Below are 13707 nucleotides of genomic sequence, written 5' to 3' on the forward strand. Positions count from 1 at the left end.
AGACAGGTTTGGGAACTGGGTTTGAATCCTGGATCTGCCACTTAACCAAATATGTGATGGGGGCAAGTGATTCATCTCTCTGGGCCTGTTTTCTCATCCATACAATGGGTTTGTCATGAGGATTAAAGGATTAATGATGTCTGGTCCATAGGACAGTGCCTGGTATGTATTAATCGCTAAGAAGATGTTAGCTTGTTAAGTTATCACCTTTGAATAACTTGTTTACAGCCTCAATTATAATATGAGAGTTTTCTTGCAACAAACACTTATTAAGTGCCAACTGTGTGCTAGACCCTGACAACACAGATGAATTAGGAAGTAGTTTCTGCCTGTCTACTCCCAGGCTACTGGGGATACCTGCATATTAGCAGGTAATTTTTTTTCTCTAGTTGTTCTCTTGCTTTCTCTGTTATTTTTTTTCAACAAGTGCGCATTGTACAAAATTTAAATGATAGAAGAGAGTGTACAGAGAAAAGTTAGCCACCTTCCTTTACCCTGTGTCCAGAATCTCATTCCCTTCTCTAGAGGCAACCACATACATTTTGTGTGTGTGTGTGTACATGTATATGAGAGTGTGCATACATATTTTTGTTTTCCTTTTTTTTTTGGCAGCTGCCCTGTATGGGGATCTGAACCCTTGACCTTGGCATTATAACATATGTATTTTCCTATTCCTCACTCTGCCTTCACTATGGGTAGCATACTGTCATGCTGTTTTTGTGCCTTTTAAAAAAATTAATGTATATTGGGCATAGTTCCTTATATATATGTACATATAACTTCACTGTTTTTCATAGTTGCATAGTATTCCATGGTATAGATGTACATTTTTTAATCAACCCTGCTTTGGTGAAGATCTTTAGGTTGTTCCCAATCTTTTATAAACAGTGTTGACATGAAGATCCTTTTACACCTAAACTTTGGAGGAAAAAATCACCAAAAGTATAATTGCTGAGTGGTCTGTGTGTTTAAAAATTTGGTAGATATTGCTAAGTTGTCTTCTATTAAGGTGGCACCAGTTTATGTACTTGCCAGGGTTGTATGAAAGTGAAAGATAATTTCAGTTCATTGTGTTCAGTGTAATGTTAAGGAACCTGGAAGGAATGACTGGAACTGCTTGGGGGGAACTATAGTAGGCTTCATGGAGGTGATGACATTTTCGAGGAATCAGGAGCACTCTAGACAGAGAAAATGGCATGTGTGAAGACATTGAACTGTTAAGTGTGGGGCGGGGGGAATGAGAATTTGGGTCTGGTGGAACCAGAGGATGGATGGGGGACTGGATAGAGGGAGTGTGGGGACAGTAAATCTCAAGAGTTAGTTGGGGCCAGATGATGGTGGTTTGATCACCTCATGATCAGATGGCAAAAACCCTGTGTGGTGGTGGTGATGGGGCTTACAATTGAGATAACTGAGAGAGAATTCACAAACCAGTCTTTTAGCAACCATTTATTACCTGAAGAAGACTTTGTAGACTTGATAGAACCCGAATCATGAAGCTGGAAGGTCTTTAGTGCAGAGGTATTTTAGTGCAGGGGTGTTCTGTGCTCTGTAGGCCCATAGGATTTTTGGGAAGTATCACAGGTGCTGGGTTTGGGAATACAGGCATTTGGGAACCCCTCCTCCACCCTTATTAATTAAGCAGAGTCTCTGATTTGAGTCTGTTTGATATTGTTGGCTTCTATGCAACATTTCTGTAAAACAAACAAACAAACAAACCCCAAAAAGAAACAAAAAAAGAAAAACAAGCAAAAAACCCACAACAGCAAAACAGCTTTTGCTGCTAGAAAAATGGATCTAGTTCCAAACTCTCACTGTCTCAAACACAAGTGGAAGCCTGGAGGGACATGTGGTGTCATTCTTACATTCTTTGCAGCTCCAGTATGTGATCTGTATGAAAATCAAAGTGAAGGCATTTGGCATTCTTAAGATTCTTTTGAGCACTTAGTTGGCTTGTTATGTGGGGTTTTTATTTGGTTTCTTCCTTTTTTTTTTTTTTAAAGCTTATTGAGTCACCAAGTGAAATATATAGTGAAATAATTTTGCTCATTTCTGGTTAAGGGTGCTAAGGGATTTACATATATTATGTCATTTAATTCTCACAACTACCTGGTGAGAGGGAGTGCTGTTCTAAGTTCATTTTGCAAGTGAAGAAACCTGAGCTTAGAGCGGTTAAGCAGTTTGCTCAAGGTCAGGCAGATAAGTAAGAAGTGCAGTTGCAGTCAGATGCAGATCTGCATCTCTGCAACTCCAGGGCCTGCACTCTTCAATTCATGTTAAGGCATTCCCAGGACGGGGAGTAGCTAGCTACCTGTTGGGTGGAAGGGTTGGATGGAGAGGTGTGGGATCTGCAGTCATGCTTCGCTTTGTGCTTGTGCCCATGGTGAAGGAGGCAGAGCTGGGGTACAGACTTAATCAAAAGCAGCACACCTCTCTTCCCTTCCCTTCCCCCCATATTCTAGCAGGGTTGGTTGAGAACTGTGGTAGAGTGGTTCATGTTCCTCTCCCAAGCTACTTAAGCTTGCTGTGTGGGATTGGAGGCTGATGGAAAACTGCATTTAGTGTCATCTCTTCATTATTCAGGGTTGTACGCAGGGTTGTATATTGGACAGGAGCTTAGTACCTGTGTCCTTTCTCCTGTGTATCTCCCTCCCACCCGCCAAAAACTGCCATCTGCTTTCCTGCTGCTTGCTGCTGCCACCTCAGCCACTACCACCATCTTGCCTTTTTAATGCTGAATTGCCTGGGGGATAGAGGAAGAGAAACATGTATAGGTCCAATATTATAGTATAGTTTTCCATATTGTATAAGTTAAGCTTTTTTAAAATCATAGTTTTGATTATGAAGTACACTAGTGAAACTAAAACTGAGCAAAATCACATCAGCTGGTGGTACTGTGTGGAACCTGGAGCATGCGGGAGTTCCTGGTTAGAGAGTTGCTGTGCGGTGTCTTCTCTCTTTGTAGCTAGTAATTCTCTGTGGTGATGGGAGGAACACTTGGAAACACCCCTCCCCTCAGGAAGACTCACTTCCTGCTAAACACAGATCGGTGTGTGTGCAGCACACTCACACTTCCTGCCTAATAGAATGCCAGTAAAGGTCCCCCAGCAGCTGCTCCCATGTGCGTCATTATCTATATTGTGTGGGATACCTAAGCACCCTTTGGCAATGGGTGATGATACTTTGAGAGCCTTCCATAGATGTGACTGACCATGAAGTAAAGTATTAAAGTGGCACTGGGTATGTTCAGAGAGACAAACTGGTGACAGCTTAAAGCTTAGGGAGTTTGCCTTTATAAAAGCACATCCATATTGAGTTCGTGTAGGAGAAACTTGTAGCAAAGGAGAGATGATTATATTAGCCAGCACTTACATTGTGCTTTATAATTAACACACAGTATACACACCTGATTGCATTTAATAGCAAGGAGGCTCCAGTAGGTTGTAGGATTTGCCCAAAGTTACAAGGCAGTGCAGCCAGAACTGGGTTCTAACCTGGTGTTTTCTCTGTCTGCCATGCAGTGGCTGTGTACCTGTCTCACAGGTAGCACTGGTTCCCATGAAGCCTGTTAGTTTTCTCATTGCTTGTGTAAAGGGCACCCTTTTTGTGTCCCGTCATTCTTGCTCTGGTGTACATTTAGAGGATTGTTATCTATACCCCAGGTGGAAGTAGTATTGGAGTACATTCTTCTGGGCCCTGTCCCCACCCTCTTATTTCTTCCTTTCCACTGGAGTGATTTATCTGACTGGTGCCCGTCTACCAGGTGTGAGGTCACTGCATCAGAACACTGCCCAGCTTTGAGCTTGAAGGCTCTCAGTGCTTACGCTCAAGAGAAGCGCGTCCTCAGCTGTGTCCTGCCTTCCTGTTGTGGCTAGAACCAGCCTTTCTCCCTAGGCTGAGGGTGTAAGGCCAATTCAGAATGAGAAGGAGAAGCCTTTGCAGCTTTGTCAGTAACTAAGAGGACGTTAGACTTTGATCTGCACTTGGTTACTTGAGACTATATAGCAACTGCATAGAACCTGGAGGACAGAAAGGAAGTGATTATGCTGTGCCAGTTCCCAACGGTCTGTAGTAAAGTCTGCAGATTTTTGCCAAAGTCAAACAAATGTTATTTTTACTCTTATTTAAAGTGTCAGATCTGTCTGGGAATAATTCATGATGAAGTACAGGTGGTAACAGCAGCGTAAATGAAATTATTTATATATGAGTGGTAGTATTAATAGTAATTTTAGATTTTAGATTTGCAGCATGCTTTTGTAGTGGTCTGTTAACCTCACACTCATTCATTATCTGATTTCATCCAATGCAAGGTAATGCCAGATCATTCATCATCCGTAAAACCCTTGGAGCAGAACTTCTCTAGCTTCCTTAAGGGGTAGAGGAATTGTCACCGGGAAAGAGCTCTGGTGGCCTGCTCTGTCTTGACCAATAACTAGCCAACTTTGGGTGAGATACTACTCTCTGAGCTTTATTTTCCTCATCTGTAAAACGAGGTTGGACTTGCTGTTCTCTTGGGTTTGTTTGTTTCTGTCTTAAGATTCTCTGATCCTGTTGTAGGATTTCTTGGTAGCATGCCTTGTGTTAATGGGCTCAGTAAGTATCTTTCGAGTTTAATTGATTGGGCCTGCAGATATAAACATTCATCCTCTGGGATATGTACCTGGGAAAGATAAGCAGATTGGATTGCAAAAAAAGAGCCTATTCTTGGCTGCATTATTCATTTATTTTAGACAGTTTCTTGCAAAATAACTATTTTTATTATTTACTTTTTTGGCTGTCTAGTTAAAGCCTTCTGACTAGAATGTAAATAAATAAGTATATAAAATGTATGTGTTTTAGCTCCTAGTGGATATGGTTGTTGCCCAGCCAGTAGATGCAAAATTTTTAATTTTTTTTTTTCTTTTCAGAAACAGTGGGTAAAAATTAACCTGGCATCTGAGAGAATAAAGTAATCTCCTTCTTATTGTACCATTTTCTCACTTTCTCTTTCCTGTTTGCCCAGCCAGCTTGGAGCAGTAAGGAGCAAGGTGGAGGGTACTATTCTAACAGATGAGATTTTAAAAAACATTTTGTTTGGAAATAGTTTCAAACTGACAGGATTGCAAGGAATGAGTAGTACAAAGAACACTCTAATACCCTTTACCCAAAGCTTACCTATTTGCATTTTGCTCTGTTTGCTTTATTATTTGCACTTGTCTTTTTCTCTGTGTGTACATATGCACATAAATACATACACATTCACACATGTAATATTTAAAAAAAAATTTTTTTTTTTTTGGTGGCTAGCAGTACAGGGATTGAACCATGGACCTCAGTGTTAGCAGCACCATGCTGTAACCAATTGAGCTAACTGGCCAGCCCTTCTGAACCATTTAAGAGTAAGTTTCCTGTGTTGTGGCTATTGCCCTATATAGTATATTTCCTAATAGGGATATTCTCTTACATAACCACAGTGTAGTTATCAATTTCAATTAATTTAACATTGATTTGGTACTTTTTATGTAATCTGCTATCTATTTTCCAGTTTTGTCAGTTGGCCCAATTATGCCTTGTATATAGCATTTTTTCCTCTCCAGTACAGGATGCTGTCCATTGGTGACTCCTGTTTTTATGTACTGTCCAGTAGTACATGGATAGGTTTTCTCAGCATAAAACATACTGTCCTCTGTGTATAAAGATGTTTCCTCTGATTGGTTCCCATGGGGACAGAATATGCCACCTCAACCTTATCACTACCAAAGTGGGACGAGTTGAGTTTTCTGGCCCAGACGCCTGGCAGTCATCCTGCTTCTAACTCATGGTCCTTAGCAGTATTCAGATTCCTTTTGCTCATGGCAGAGACAGAATCTGACTGGGCATTTTGTGCAAACATAAGAAATACTGAAGGAATGGCATCGATCAACTTTTTGGTAGTTTTAGATGAAAGCAGAAAAGTGCCTTTTAATGACTAAAATTGTTTAGATGTAGCCAAAGTGTATGTTTTAATCAAATATTAAGTATATTCATTAAGATTTTTTTTTTGCCTTTTTTTTTCTTTTGCAAAAAGAACTCTTAAAAATGAATTAGAAAAATCTAAGCAGAAATTTGGTGAAGGACATGAGCAGATAAGTCACACACCCCAAAGAAACATATGTGGCTAAGAAGTATATTCTAAGATCTCCGCTCCCCTCTCAGGACCCCTGGGCATCTCCGCTGGCTCCGTGCTTGCCTGGATGTCTTCCTGAAGATACTGTGCAAAGTTTTGTCTATAGTCATTCGCGTAGGGCACATATCATTGAGATTTAAGCTGTAGGTAAGATAGCAAGAAGCCCTTCTGAGGGAAATGGACAACTATTAGTCAGGATCGCATCTGGTCGGGATTGCGTCTGCCCAGCCTCCACTTTCCTGTAACATGCTGCCCATAGAAGATACTTTTTCCTGCAGCTTTTGTACATAATTTTAGAGTTAATTACTTCAATGTATATTTGCATCCCTTGTCTCCCCTTGCCCTACCCCTTACCACAAACAGGCTGAGGAAACCTCACCATGGGTGTGGGTAGACTGAGGATCGGAGACCTGGCTTGCAAGTCCTCGAGTGACTCCTTCAGTGCCTCTTGGTTTCTGTTACTGTACTTCTGACTTCCAGACTTCAGAGGGTCAACTGGTTTGACCAATTTACTTTTAGAGAAATACAGTGGATTAATACTTCCATATGATGTGTTGAGTTTGGTTTTTTAAAAGGAATGTATCTGCAGGTTGAGGCATAAAAGAGCAGTGGCTGGAGAGATGGGAGGAAGATGGGCTCTGAATGCCCCTGGCTGGGGCTTCCTGGGCGTGCTATCCTGCTTTCTAGCTTCTTGAGCTGAGTGACTTCAGGAGGGGGCTAGGTGGATGCCACTCACATCAAGTCTCATGTGTGTTCGTTTAAGCTTTGTATTTCATCTCATAATTATATGCAGGCCTACAGGCTAAAGAGATTTCTTTCCAGTCTGTTTTCTTTGCGGTGGTGAAGGGTGTAGGGAAGAATGAGTTCATTTGAGAGCGTAGACATCTATGATAATTCTGTTAGCTTTCAGAGAAAGTTTATATGAGATTGAATTTCTTTGCTAATGGCATCTGTTTTAACATACCAGGTATGTTTTGCATACTTTTAAATCCTGGTCAGCAGCTAGTATAGAATCACTTCTCAGAAACCTTCTTTCTAATAAAGTTGTTCTAGACATGCCACAGGAATATTTGAAGGTACTCTGGGATGTTAGTTCTCATTTGTTTAGGTTTAGTATCAAGGAGGTCAGAACCTGAGTATAGTAGAGGTCCATATGATTCATCTTTTAGTAGGATATACAAAATGTATCTCTTGGAAAAGGTAGCAAAATGTTTCATAAAAGCTTCTTCAGGGCTGGCTGGTTAGTTCAGTTGGTTAGATCAGGGTGCTCATAACACCAAGATCCAGAGTTTGATCCCTGTACCAGCCAGCTTCCTACAGAAACAAAACAACAAAAACAAACAAAACCTTCTTTAATAATTAGTCACTTTTTCTCAGTACCAATTTTGTGCAAATGTTATGCTGCAGAGGGGGTTGTTTTAGAGGCCATGGATTTAATTGGGGCTGGAGAAAACCATCAGCCATTGCCTTATCTTAGGGACAAAGCACCATATTACCCACTTTCAGTCTCTGTTTTTTTAGATAAATTATTAATAGTCTCTTATTTTTAAAAACAGATTGAGTCAGTTTGTGAGCAAAGGTCATTATGGTTTGAGCCCCCTTTAAAGGGAGAAATTTAAACAAAGTCACATGTATCTTAAATTTGGAAGAATTACCAGTATTCCTCAGAAACTGAAGGTGATACCAACAGTCTTTTTGTTCCTGTTACTCTCCTGAATTTGGCCTGTAAAATATTTGAGTATACCAGCCCATGCTGGATGTTGTGGAAAATACAAACATTAGGCAGGGTTTCTTTCCAGACAACTTATGTTCTGGTTAGAGAGAGAAGCCTAGTATCTATGAAGTGTTAACAGTGACAGCTGTGACTTTCAGCCTTTTTGCCTGACATTGTGTTTACTACAGCTTTGTGTAGATTGTTTTATTTAATCCTCGGAACAACCCAGCATATTAGGTACTCTTACTATCCCCCAATTATGCACAGGAAGAAAAAATGACAGGTTAAGTAACTAGGTCAAGGTTGAGGTTTTGGATTTGAACCTGGGGCACCTGACCCCAGAGCCTGCATTCTTCAACTAATATGCCATTCTGAAATGTCCAGAGAACAGTATCATGGGCAAAACTTGGTGGTACTGATAGCAAGACAAAGGCGAAAGATGAAAACAAAGAAGGGATCCACACTATAAACTTGGTAAGAAATTTCATAAAGGTTGAACTGTAAATTGCATACCCAGGAGCAGATAAATGCAGGATGGGACTAGAAATTTGCTTATAAGACCATGAATGTAGAGACTGGAGTGCTGGCTTCCTGTGGTGAGTAATGTTGACTCAGGCATGCTTACTTTCTTCTTTTCCTCCTAGTAAGCACTGCATTCTTCAAAATCCAAAATATTTCATCACTTCTTGAATCTTTCCCTCAGTTAAGTACTACTCTTTTTGGGCTCCTGAAGCCGTTTATACATAGGCCACTACTTATACATAGTATATAATATATATGTATGTATAGTATATATATTTATATGTGTTTATGTATGTTTAAACATAGTACACATATATATGTTTATACATAGGATGTAAACCAGCATATTCTACTTTTTTATTCATAGCTTCTACCCTCTCTTCCCCTAGACCATCTCCAGTTGTTTTAAGTCAGGGACCATCTTACTCATCTTTGTATCTGAGGGGCTTAATTTAGGCAGTATCAGTTATTTAGTGAGTATTTCGTTCGTTTGTGAAACAAATAGCCAAGTTTCTCAGTTGGTCAAGATTTAAATACTCTGTAAAGCTAGGTTTAGAATAATTGGGGCACAAAATCTACATTTAGGAGAATATCTGGTGGTGAAGTACAGATTGGATTGGAATTGGAAAAGTTGGCATCAAGACAACCAGGTGAAAGAAATTATAGTAACCTACACAGGAAGTGATCAGGGATAGGTAGAAATAGCTGTGAGGGAAAAGGCCCAAATCTAAGAAATAGTGTGAAGCAAGAATCAGCAGTCCTGATGACATCTGTGGGCTTAGAGAATATGGGGAAGAGTCTAAGAAGATTTCAAATGATGAGATCCTTTAAGTTTATCTTTTAATTTATTAGGTGATTATGAGTGTTGCTTGATTTAGTAGTCCCCTAATAAATGAGTCAGTAGCATAGGTTTCTGAACCGATTCATGAGCAGCACAATAAAAGGAGCAGATAAAGTCAAGGCAGGCCTAGTTGAAAGCATATCAACTTTGCAGATTTTAACTGTTTTTGGAATAGAAAACTTTGGTTTGTTTTAGATATATACATAGCTCTCCAAGAGTATATTCTGAGCCAAGCTTAATTTATCATCCTGCCCCAGGATTTTAATTAAGTCTATATGCCATTTGCTATTGAGGTGAGCCAAGTAACCCTTGGGGAAGGATAGACTTATGGGGTTGTAATACCTTGTGTTGCCACCCTGGCTGCTGTGAAGACAAATAGGTGACAATTCCTAGGAGTCCAGAAGTCTCACACTCAGGCTCTTACCTTGTCCCCACATTACTCTGAATGGTCACGCCAGTAGAGAAAAAACAGTTTCTAAACTCAGGGTCTGAAAATACCAACCTGAATTTAAAAAATAGGTATAACATTGCTTTAAAAATTGGAGTATATGTATGAAGGTACTTCAAAAAGTTCATGGAAAGATTCATAGTATCTTTTAGTTCTGTTTTTCCACCGGCCTTGTGAAGTACCCTCATACTTAGAGAAGTGCATAAATCGTAAGGTGAATTGATCATCCTTTGGTAACTAAACTAACACTTAGATCAAGAAATAGAATATTACTGTAATCCTAGAATCCCTGTTTCCCAAAGGTAACCACTATTCTGATTATAACAATATGAATTAGTTTTGTATGTTTTAAAAGATTAATATAAAATTAATAATAGAATGATGGGTTTTGACCTCTTTCACTCAGCATTGTGTTTGTGAGATTCATCCATGTTGTTACATGTAGCAATATTCATCCTCATTGTCTTATACTGTTCTCTTGTACAAATAAATCACAATTTATTTATCCATTCCAGTGGTGATGGACATGTGGGTTTTTTGACATTTTGAATATAATGTATAACGGTGCTGTGAACATTTGTATTCATTTCTTTTGGTATATAGGTACAAATTTCTTTTGGGTATATATCAAGTAGTAGGATTGCAGGGTCATAAGATATGTATATGTTTAGCTGCTAAACAGTTTCCAAAGTGGTGTCAAAGAACAAAATTATAACAAATTTACTTGAAGATCTCAATTGACTTTATTGTTTTTCTGGAATCAGGTAACACATTATTCCATAAAATAGAATAAGTGTTCCAATGAGCCACGCAGAGGAGGTTGGTTTTATAGACAGAAAAAGGCTAAAGAAAGCAGAAACAAAGAATCATTTCAAAGTTACTTTCCTTTGGGAACAGGAAGACAGAACAATAGAAAAATAACGTCATTTACTTCAGGCTATCTCTTCTGTGTAAGGATTAAAGCAGAGGGAGCTTTATTATGATACATAAAGAAGATAAAACTGGGAAATTGGTTGCTCCCTTCTCCTGACTTCTCAGAAGGTCAGACCACAGCCTAAGTTACATGGAATTTAACAGGGCTGACTCCATTTTGATTTTTAGTCCGGTCTTTTGGGACCTGATACAAGAACTTAGTCCAAAACAGTGGCCTCTATAATTTTTATTTAACAATGGTTGTACCAGTTTATGCTTTCAGTAGTATATACATATTTCAGTTGCTTAGCATCCTTGTCAACCCTCGTTACTGTCAGTCTTTTTAATTTTAGCTGTTCTTGTGGATGTGGAGTGCTATCTTGTTTTTAATTTGTGTTTCCCTGATGACTAATGAGGTTAGGTACTTTTTTATAGGCCTTTTGAGTACCCTTTTATAAGGAAGCCTGTCCAAAAAAACTGTTGTTTATGTTTTCCTTATTGATTTGTAGAAGATATTTCATACTCGGACATGAATTCTCTGTCAGTTATCCATATTGCAAATAACTTCTGTTATTTTGTGGCTTTCTTTTACACTCTGTCCATTATGCCATCTGATGAACATTCCAATTTATCAATCTTTTTCTTTATGTTTACTGCTTTATGTGCCTCATTTAAGAATTTTTTTCCTATGAAGGTCATGAAGATATCTTCTTATTTTCTAGAAGCTTTATTTTACTTTTCATACTTTATAATCCAACTGTAATTTTTTTTGTCCCAGTTTTAAACTAAACTTATCTTTACTTAGTTCTTAAAGGTCTGAGGTTTAAATCCCATGCACAAGATGGATTCTTCATAAATTAGTCAATGCAGTATGGGAGATAAAGTTTGAACAGCCTTTGGGAACTAAAGCCTTCTCTCCTACACATGGCACTTAGTTCTTGTTTTATGTTCTTTGTCCCTTTACTTAAAACTGTAGTCTGTGTGGAGTATTGCCACTTCTTCACTTGTCATTAATTCCTTTTTTTTTTTTTTTTTTTGGTGGCTGGCTGGTAGGGGGAACTGAACCCTTGACCTTGGTGTTAAGGCCATGCACTAACCAACTGAGCTCACTGGAGAGCTAGTCTCCCTCCCCCCACGCTTTTTGCCGTTAATACCTTAACAAACCTCATTCGGGATTCTGGATTCACCACTTGCTTGAAGTTGGCAGGGTTTCAGTGGCCTTGCCAAAGGGGGCAGGGAGAATTCTACAGTATCCTTCAACCATTTGCAGGTCTTGTACATATCCTTTGTCATTCTACCTCTGTTCAGAGTGTATAACCCTGGCAAAGTCTTAGCCTCTTTTTTTACCCCCTGTAAATTTACAGAGTTTCATTTTGAAATCAAGTCTGAAAAGCCCTGCTGGAAATGTTTGGGGCAAAGCCCTTAGGCCCAAGGGCATGAGTCTCTAGTTTCAAACTAAGCCTGACCACTAATGTTGTTTTGCTTTGGTCTGATTTCATTTGGTATCTAAGACCAAATAAAAATGAGAGCAGTCATAACTATGAAAAAGATAATTGCTTACAGTTTATTTAGCAGTTTTGCATGGATCACCTCATTTGAGCCTGATAACATGCTGTGAGGCAGGTACTAGTATTGCAATTACGGAAGTTACTGAAAATGCAAACAGCATATTATTTGTTCTTGTTGAGAAACACCTGGTGATGCCACTGGATTAGATTTTGAAATTTCCCTTTTTTAAGTAACCATCATTTGATGTTCCCATCCATCTTTGATTCTTATGGGTACTTTTGTGTTTCCATTTTCTGCAGGAACCTTAGTGTCTTGGTCTGGGGCAGGGAGTGTGGGGTAGATGGGACTGGGAATGGAGATAGAGTTAGATTTTTTTGGGAGATTGGCAGGAACTTGCCAGTAATCATTAAGTTCACAAACCTCTGCCTCAAGAACCAGTGCGAAATAAACTTTGGTGGTTGATTGCCTGGATCTTCTGAGCTCAGATTTTTTCCAGGATTTTCTTTAAAATGACTCAACACAAGAAAAGGTTGTGGAGATGTGTGATTTGAAGATCCTGTCCTTAGTTTTCAGGAATCATTTTGGCTGTAGAAGAAGTATTGATTTATTTTAACTAAATAGCTAATTTTAGTTCAACAAATATTTCTTGATTTATGTTTATTTTTATTTTTTTTTGGCAGTGAGTACTTTAACATGCTATTTTCCTTGATTCTTCTAAATTTTACTCAGGCTTTTAATTTTAAATAGCAAATCCTTTATTCAAGTGAAATTGTACAACAAACTCATTTTATGAACAGACCGATTCATTTTAGAAATTTGAATTTATAGCATATAGTTATAAAGTCAGTCAGTGAGAACAGTGACGCTGTTTTGATCAACACAGATACTTAAAACAGATTTAAAAAGATTGCAGTCTTATTTTAGCCTCACTTCCCAGTTTATTTCTGCATTTGAAAGAAATTGTATAGTTAGTTTTTAATAAAACAGCCTGGCTTGCAAGCCAAGAGTATTTTTTAATTAAACTGATATAGAGGATTGAAAGAGGAGTAGAGGGCTAATCTTTATCATAAATATAAAATCCAGACAAGAAAGTCCTTAAACTCACAAGTGCTAAAAGTATTGTACAGTAAGTTATCACTCAAGATATCAGAGTTCAGTTGTGTTGCATAGCCTTCATGGTATGACCGCAGTATGGGGAAGGACAGCTGTGCCTGGCACTGCTTGAATGTGGCCCTCATGTTCTGTGTAGTGTACTTGCAGGTGTTGATCGATGTAGATGGGCTTCTGCAAGCTTGATTCAGCTTTTATAGTTGGTACCAGTCCTAAGAAGAGCTGGTTTATCGACAGAGGTGGCCAAAGTTCCTCAGTCATCAGCACAGCAAACTTACCAGGTGGAGGACTCTGATTGATATGTAACACATTTAAGTGTGGACTGCGTGCTTTAAAATGCAGTTTTTATAGTCAACTCTCACTATGGGGGTAATGGAGAAGATATGGGGAAGGGAGGTGGATAGGAAGAAAAGAATTAAGAGAGCATTAAAAAATCAGAGCTGCACATGGTTCTTGATTATTTCTGGGGTAGATTAATGCCCGTGATGATTCAGAAACGGTCTGGG

The 13707-nt window shown here is 38.9% G+C and overlaps 1 protein-coding gene across 6 annotated transcripts in view; it reads left to right on the forward strand.

Annotated features, from left to right (window-relative positions):
- The window catches only part of XPO6 (exportin 6), a 109096-nt gene that overhangs the window by 16678 nt on the left and 78711 nt on the right, over window positions 1–13707 (forward strand). The gene's annotated exons all lie outside the window — the stretch shown is intronic.

This window comes from Cynocephalus volans, chromosome 6 (assembly GCF_027409185.1).
Source record: "Cynocephalus volans isolate mCynVol1 chromosome 6, mCynVol1.pri, whole genome shotgun sequence".
Taxonomy (NCBI): domain Eukaryota; kingdom Metazoa; phylum Chordata; class Mammalia; order Dermoptera; family Cynocephalidae; genus Cynocephalus; species Cynocephalus volans.